The sequence below is a fragment of the Aplysia californica genome, unplaced genomic scaffold (genome assembly GCF_000002075.1).
Source record: "Aplysia californica isolate F4 #8 unplaced genomic scaffold, AplCal3.0 scaffold00099, whole genome shotgun sequence".
Lineage (NCBI taxonomy): Eukaryota > Metazoa > Mollusca > Gastropoda > Aplysiida > Aplysiidae > Aplysia > Aplysia californica.
Genome location: NW_004797369.1, coordinates 705,109 through 712,750, shown reverse-complemented (window position 1 = coordinate 712,750; position 7,642 = coordinate 705,109). Strand labels below are relative to the sequence as shown.

General features: G+C 39.8%; 1 protein-coding gene across 4 annotated transcripts in view; it reads right to left on the bottom strand.

The window, feature by feature from the left end:
- The window catches only part of LOC101853452 (beta-1,4-mannosyltransferase egh), a 119,634-nt gene that overhangs the window by 40,577 nt on the left and 71,415 nt on the right, over positions 1-7,642 (bottom strand). The window contains exon 1 of one of the 4 annotated variants that reach the window (XM_005095262.2): positions 2,009-2,094. The exons of the other annotated variants lie outside the window; for them this stretch is intronic. The gene's annotated coding sequence lies outside the window, so the exon portion shown is untranslated. Of the gene's footprint in view, positions 1-2,008; positions 2,095-7,642 lie in introns of those variants that run through there. 4 annotated transcript variants of the gene reach the window in all.

Here is a 7,642-nt window from a genome sequence, read left to right as displayed (position 1 = left end):
GTCATATCTACAGGCCATATCTGGTCCCGTTTCACTTTGATTACCCTGTCAAACAAGTCAGCCTTCGCCCCTGAATTTACACACTAATTACGTGATATACCTGTCGCCAGTGAGCTGTTTTCAGATTTCTAAACACGCGAGTGGTTTTGTAACTGCATGCGTGTTACATGTTTTGTCTTTCTTTTAGAATTACTCATGATACGGCAATGATTTGTTTAAAAAAGAAGCACACATCAAAGCTTTGTCATTTTTGTAACAATTCGCCAGTGATAAAACTTGTTAAATCTACGTTTCATGATGTCACGCCCAAAGAGAAAATGTGCGAAATCAGCTTGTTGGAATGATCCGCGGGGGTGCCTCATCAGTATCCACTGTTGCGAGATATCTTATTGTAACAAGAAGACCTGTGGACACGACAATGGATCGTGAGAAAACAACAAAATCAGGAAAGGATCGACACTGCCAACGTGGGAGATAAACAACTAGATCTACTCCGAGAGAGGATCTTTTTATATGCTTGTCGCATCTACGGAGTCGTTTCAAAACGTCAAGACAAACCAGAGATGAGTTGAACAACATGCGACAACACCAGCTTCAGACACTTCCTCAACTTGAGAGAGCATCGCATGAAGAGTGGAATAACATCCCTCAACAGGCAGTGCAGCGATTGATTGATTCCATGCGGCGACGATATCAGGCCGCCATCAACGCTACTGATCGTGTTACTTTTGTAGATCACCCCCACCCTCTTGTAAGTCATGAATAAACCTGTTGTGTCAACATTCCGTATTGTTGTTGTTGTTTTCGTTTTAAAAATTGATTGAATTAGTATTCCTGAAATTTTAAAGAATATCGACTCATTGTGAAACTATTTTAATTTCAACACAGTGTATACTTTAAAATGTGACAGAGTATATATACATTTACTCAGTCCTACTCGGGTAAAAGTAATCACCACCCATTCTGAAAATAAACTAACCTCAAACATGCATTTCACGCAAGACGTCACAGCGACCTAAAATGGGCGCGACAGATGGCGGAGACACTGGGTGTGCCTATAGTAGGACAAGTAAATCCCTAATGTAGAGCTCAACTTGATTTTACTCCTGCAGAGTTCAAACGGGTGTAGAACGTTTCCCATACAGTACTAAAACTATCAATTCCACAGTGTTTAGGACGAAAGAGCATTGCCTTCAAAAGCACGAAAACCCGTCGTAGTCCAAACCACAGACTAGGAGTTTAAACTTTGATCTACACTTTACTTTAACTTTTACTTTCTCTTTTTCTGTTGCCGTTAACAGTCGAAGGCAGACGTAGTTTTCTAAAGTAGGCCAGCCCTGCAGCTCTTTCAATTGGGATGATGACATAGTTTCTCAGGGTTCCCACGGTGATCTATAGTTCTCGGTAATTGCGCACTAGTTCTGCTCACTTTTGTCATTTCCGGGCATTAGATCTAGTCGAATAGTGATGTCCGGGCTCAGAGGGCGACCATTTTGGCGAAATCAGTTTGGGAATCCCCAGTTCGTAATTTAAAATCATAATATAATCTAGATCTAGTACTTTTTACAAGCTGAAGCTTAAAAGCTGATGTAAGTGGAGTTTTATTTTTCTTTTCAAGAAAAGACTTTCCTTCATACCCATTCGAGATGATGACTGTTACAAACTGGGACGCCTCTTTTCCCCTCAATATTTTAGTTTTCAAAGGAAAACATTCGAAAAGTTACCATTACAGATTTAGGAGCAAAAGTTCGCAAGAATTTGTTTTCTCCGGTTTATAAACGAACTCCTGAGAAAAATAATGTAGAAAAGAAATAAAAACGAAACAAAGAAACAAACAAAGCAAAACGAAACAATAAAAAAGTAAACAATATAACATTATTATATCTTAATTAAGCAAAGGTAGAAATGTAGACTTAACCTAAATATAAGAAAAAAACAACAACATTACCAACCAAAAAAAAAAAAAGGAATTCTGCACATCTAACGTTTAACTTATAACAAAACTTACTATTTTCACTCTCCACTAGCCAGCCCACACAACAGGCCTAGGAACGACTGCGCGCGTCGGTTTGCTGCCAGACAAACTTGTAGATAATAACTTGTTCAACGTCAGCGGGGTAGGGGTAGGGGACGCAGTGCAATTCGCCCTATACGTCACGGCCCTACAGGCAGAAAGTTTGATTCTTGTCCTTACTCGCCCCCCGCCCTCTTTTTCTTAAATCTAATAGTTTTTTAATGACAGAAGCAGGGTATCGAAACTTGTAAATTATGCTCATTTACACCTCTGAGCGTTGCGTGTGTGTGTACGTGTTCTCAATTTGAAGTAAAGAGTTATAGTTATTCCTGTTCACTATGGGGAGGTAGGACTAGGACTTTAAAGAGGGTTTTTATTATCATTTTATGTTGGATATCATATCAATGATTAAAATGGGATTTTTAAAAATCAATGAGGGCTGAGATAAACATTTTTAATGGAGCAATTTGACACTCATTCTCTAGACAAACTGTCAAGTGGTAATTTCCTTCTTCGCAAATTCCTCTTTCCAGACAGCTTCAGCTTCCGTTTCAGTATGTTTCTCTTTCTCTGTTGAGCACACAGGCCAGCAGCCTCCGCGGCATTGATTTTCAGGCGTGTCAATTGCTGGTGGTCACTGAGTTTCCGAATGAAAAAGAAAATGGTGACGTGCACCTAACGAGTTGTCATTCGCGTAGGTAAATCAATACATTAGCTAGAATTTTCATGCCGACAGACGAAAGTGAACAAGCTATAGATTCAAAAGAATTACAAACTTGTTGTTGATTGTTTTTTTATCTCCACACACACATCGTAGATATCTAGGTGTACACAATACACAAGACATCAATGATCGATAACCCACCCAAAACTTCATTCACGTGTACACACACAACTATCTGTCTAAGCCAAGTGGCATCATAACAGTAAGGCAAGCTTCATTTAAGATTTTTTAAAAATTGTATGTGTGTGGGGGCGGGGGAGGGGGGAGGGGCTGCTCAGTCTATTAGATGGTCTGGCGCTGAGAGAATGTCTAGTCAAGGCTTACATCGCAAGATGCATGAATGCAGCGCAATAGTAGAGAGTACTCGATTTGTCTGCGACTGCCTCATTTAGCCATATATCGATACCGACGTGGGCGAGTTCATGATCAGCTTCTCCGACTGGTGACGTATTTTTTGACCGGGGGTGGGGGGGGGAGTTCAAGACCCCCTGTAGGAGAGTAAAAAATGGGGTGGGGGGGGCGTTATCAAAATAACAAGGTGCATGCTTTGTGAAAGTCATAAGACTTGTAGGGGGGATATTTCGGATGTGTGAGTGTGTGTGTGTGTAGGTGTGAGTGTGTGTGCGTGAGTGTGCGTGTGAGTAGGGAGAAGAAAAAGGAAAAGGAGAAGGTGGTGGAAGGCGGGAGCACTAGGTGCACATAGGAGGGTTGGGGTGTATGGAGTTTCGTGTCAAAGAAATAATTATAATAATAATCAGGATAAAGGAGTGGGAAAAATTTTTCCACCCAGGTAGCAAAACAAACTAGAGTACAATGGCTGTGGAAATAATCGTAGTTCAAGAGCCTAATAAAAATGACATTAATAAGAACCTTTTCAATTGAACCTAGCTAGGATTGGTTCTATACAGAGAAAGGGAAAAGAACGGAGACAACAGTCGGGCCCTTGGATTGGACAGCGCGCCACAACCAGGAAGTCACATGACCTGTAGTTGGCAAGGACAACTACTGGATAGGGGGACCTTCCAGAGGCAGCGTCGCCATGCCGTCAAAACAACACCACCGAGGCGCCATGCATTGATCATGAAATTGAATACGGAACAGTACTAGCATTTCTTAGAACTGGGTTAACCTGAGCTTCGGCAAAAGCGGTCTGATCACAGTGCTTTTATGTTAGGGATACACGGTAAAGGTTACGTTTGGACTTAAATTTAGGTTTAGCGGTAGGTGTACGGTTATGGTTAGGGTTTAAGTGTTATCAGAAATTTTGACAATCATTATTCGGTTTCTGAGCCTTAAAGCATTCAAAATTTGGAATAAACCTCTTAGGTATAATAGGCTATTAGGTATCGATTCCGGAAGTATTTATTTTGTTGGCTCCATTGTGGTAGCCGACGGTCAAAGAACAGAAATTTATTGTTATCTTTTGAGTTATGGCTGAGGTAAATATCCCGGAGCAAACGGTGCTAACATCAACAACAACAACACAGCAACAACAATAGCAACAACAATATCAGAAACAAAACAGCAGCAGCAACAACAACAGCAACAACAGCAACAACAACAACAGCAGCAACAGTAAAAACAAGAACAGCAACAACAACAACAACAACAACAGCAGCAGTAACAACAGCAACAACAGTAGAAACAGCAACAACAGCAGTAACAAAACAACAACAACAGCAACGACAACAACAACAGTAACATTGTGCAGCGAGGAACCCCAAGATTTGGAGCACTGGCTGCAGAGATGCCCCACCACGGAGGTCCAACGGTGGCATCTCTTCAGGGAGGATTCAGGGAGGTCGGACTGCCTAACCCGCTACCCAAGGGAGGCGGTGGCCCTGGCGAAGAGCAAGCCCTTCTCGGCTCCAAACATTTCGAACGGAGAGGCTATCACACACGCACACAGACAACAGCAACAACGGTAGAAACACCAGGACAACAGGGGACATGGGGTTGTGATCACTGTGAAGTGTGAAGACATGGGTACGAAGTATTTTACATTGTACTTTGTATTTCAATGACGTAACCATTGGGTCACGTTATCACAACCCAACTCACAAGACAGAAGGGCCAGAGTCTACAGGGTAGGCCTACCAATTAATGGAAAATATAAGAAAGATTTACAACAAAAAACCGAGTTGAATTTTTTGGAAAGAAAAGAAAAAATCGCCCCCCCCCCCCCCCCCACTACGGTATACACATGTATGACATTTTTAACCAAATGCGTCACCAAGGAGAAAAAAAAATCCGAAACAATGTCATAGAATTCAGTCTGAATAAACGACACTTTAACTCATTAAGGTAGAATGTTCTGGTCGTTTAACAACGCCAGAAGCCGCACCATTTTGGAACACTCTAAAATGAAGAGTAACTTCTTTATTTATACATGTTTCTTCAATTATGTTTTCTAACTTAAACTGAAACTCATAATAACAACAACAACAACAACAACAACAACAACAACAATAATAATAATAATAATAATAATAATAATAATAATAATAATAATAATAATAATAATAATATAAATATATGGGAGGCAACAACACGCAGAGTATGAATTATGCAAATATGAGTTTCTGATTTCTATACATTGTATTATACTGGTTCGAAATGTGCATGTGGTCTGCTAGTTAGACACATATGTCCGCGCGCATTTAAAGTGTTAAACTGTGAAAAGCGAACTACAAGTATCAGGAGGAAATACTCGTGAAAATGGGGAAAAAGATAAGGAGTAACAAAGTGGGCGTTTGTGTTCGCTTTGATTAAAAAATAAATAAGCAAATACATTAAAGCTGGCGGAATCAGTTGTACAAAGTGAGATTAGATTAGACAATATTTTTGTACAATCCACCTGAGTGCATTTATTGCTAGCCGGAGCTTGTAATCGGGGTACTGTGAAAAAGCGACTGTGCTAAAAGAATACCTTGTAAAGGTCAAAGATCGTACACAACAAAAATAGTTCACTCCTTTCTTTGAGCCAATTAAAAAGTGTCCTCAAAATTCGGAGATACCCTTTTCGGAAAAGTGCGGATTTGTGATCAGAGTTACCCTACTTGTGTGAACAACAATAAAAGCGAAACTAACAAACTGCGCTATTCCTATTCCTCTTCTGGAGAAACGAAGGAGAGCTTCAAAATAAAGACTGCAGCGCCATCTGAACCAATGCGAGGACTTCCGCTGACACTTTTGTGGCTGAGAGAACTACATGTATTTTGTTATGTATGATCTTTGTAAAGGTGGTATTGATAATGATATCGATAGTCAGTGTTTTTGTGGTGTTTTTTGCAGCCTACAGATTATCTTGGAATATAGAATAGAGATTCTCAATAGGTTTGGGACTGCATTGGTAATATTTTAAAAACAATTTTTCCTTGAAAATTCGTGTAGTGACTTGTCCTTATGTTTTAGGCACTGGACTGGTCCTGTCTTTCTTGCTCATTTGTTTCGACACATCCACGAGGTCTCCTGGTATTTTTTGTTGCTGTCCCGCTGTCCCCATCTTTAGCTCGAACTAATTCTGCTCCACGTGGTCGAGAGCGTGGGGATACATAACACTGTATTCATATAATGGTCTTGTAGGGCGTAGAAATCTTATGTTAGGTATTAAAAGAAAAAAAAAATGACCCGAGAAAAAACAAATAGAGATCATGGTGATTCTACAGAACTCTGTAATGGAAAATCGAGATGAAATACTACATACCACGTCTAGTTGTGTTCTATTACACCAGGTAATAACGTCAACATTTCTCATTTGCAGTGGAGCTAGGTATTGGTAAACAAACTTTTTTTTTTAAAGCCAGTTTTGTTTAATCACTAAAAATAAAGGAAACAAATCCCACAAAACATCTCAAGTTGGCAGTGACAGGCACGGCCAAAGCTCGATTCATGGTCTTAATTATGTCGATGGGACGTAAAACACCCACATCTAAAAAATATTTCTCCACAACATAAAACACACCAAGTAAATCAATGTTTACGGAACTGAAAGAAGAACTCAGACGGTTAAAAGAAAAAAGAATGGACAGAGTAAAATATATTATATTTTTTCTCTGCAATAAATAACATGAATCAAACGACGTTCAGACTTCCGTATGTCTTTTGATGTGTAGGCTGTGGGTTCTGTTCTTGACCAAGCTGAGTGAAGAGAAACCTTTTTGGACAAGAGACCCTTCATAGTTGAAGCTCATTTAATCCAAAATGTAAATGGTCCACTCCCCACCAAAGACTTGTTTCCAAAGATCGCGCACTGACATGGCCACCGCTCTTTGCCCTCTATAGTGGAACATATTCGTTACCTTAGAATTAAAACTTTCTATCTGCCCCATTTTTTGTTGTTGCTGTTTTGAGTTAATAAGACCATGAGGTCAGAAACCAAAATTAATGTTCTAGCTCGTATATCAAAATCGTGAGATTGTTTAGAGTAATTATCAAAATTTTTCAGGAATTGTATTCGAACAAGCTTGACGTGTTGTGAAACTCAACATTTCTTTTTTTACGTCAAATTTCTCAAAACTAGGTACTGAGCACATAAAATTTTGTAACTCTATAAGTATAAAATAGCAATTTGCAGCTAAGCATGCATACCATGGGTGGCACCTAGTCATTCAAATGAAGGATAAAACACCCGTCCCTCTAGAGTCGGGTTCATGCGGCGTCTTTCCTATCTTGCTCTTCCTTTGGCTCAATTTGAGTGAAATGGCAAACTCCATAGTGAATTGGAAATGCGTCAGAGGGCACAATCTATGACATCATTTCTTACATAGATCTACACAAACACACATATATATGCACACAGGCATATAAATGCACAAACACACTCACTCACACACACACACACACACACATACACACACATACACACTATCACATGTACACACATTTGCACACACACGCACACT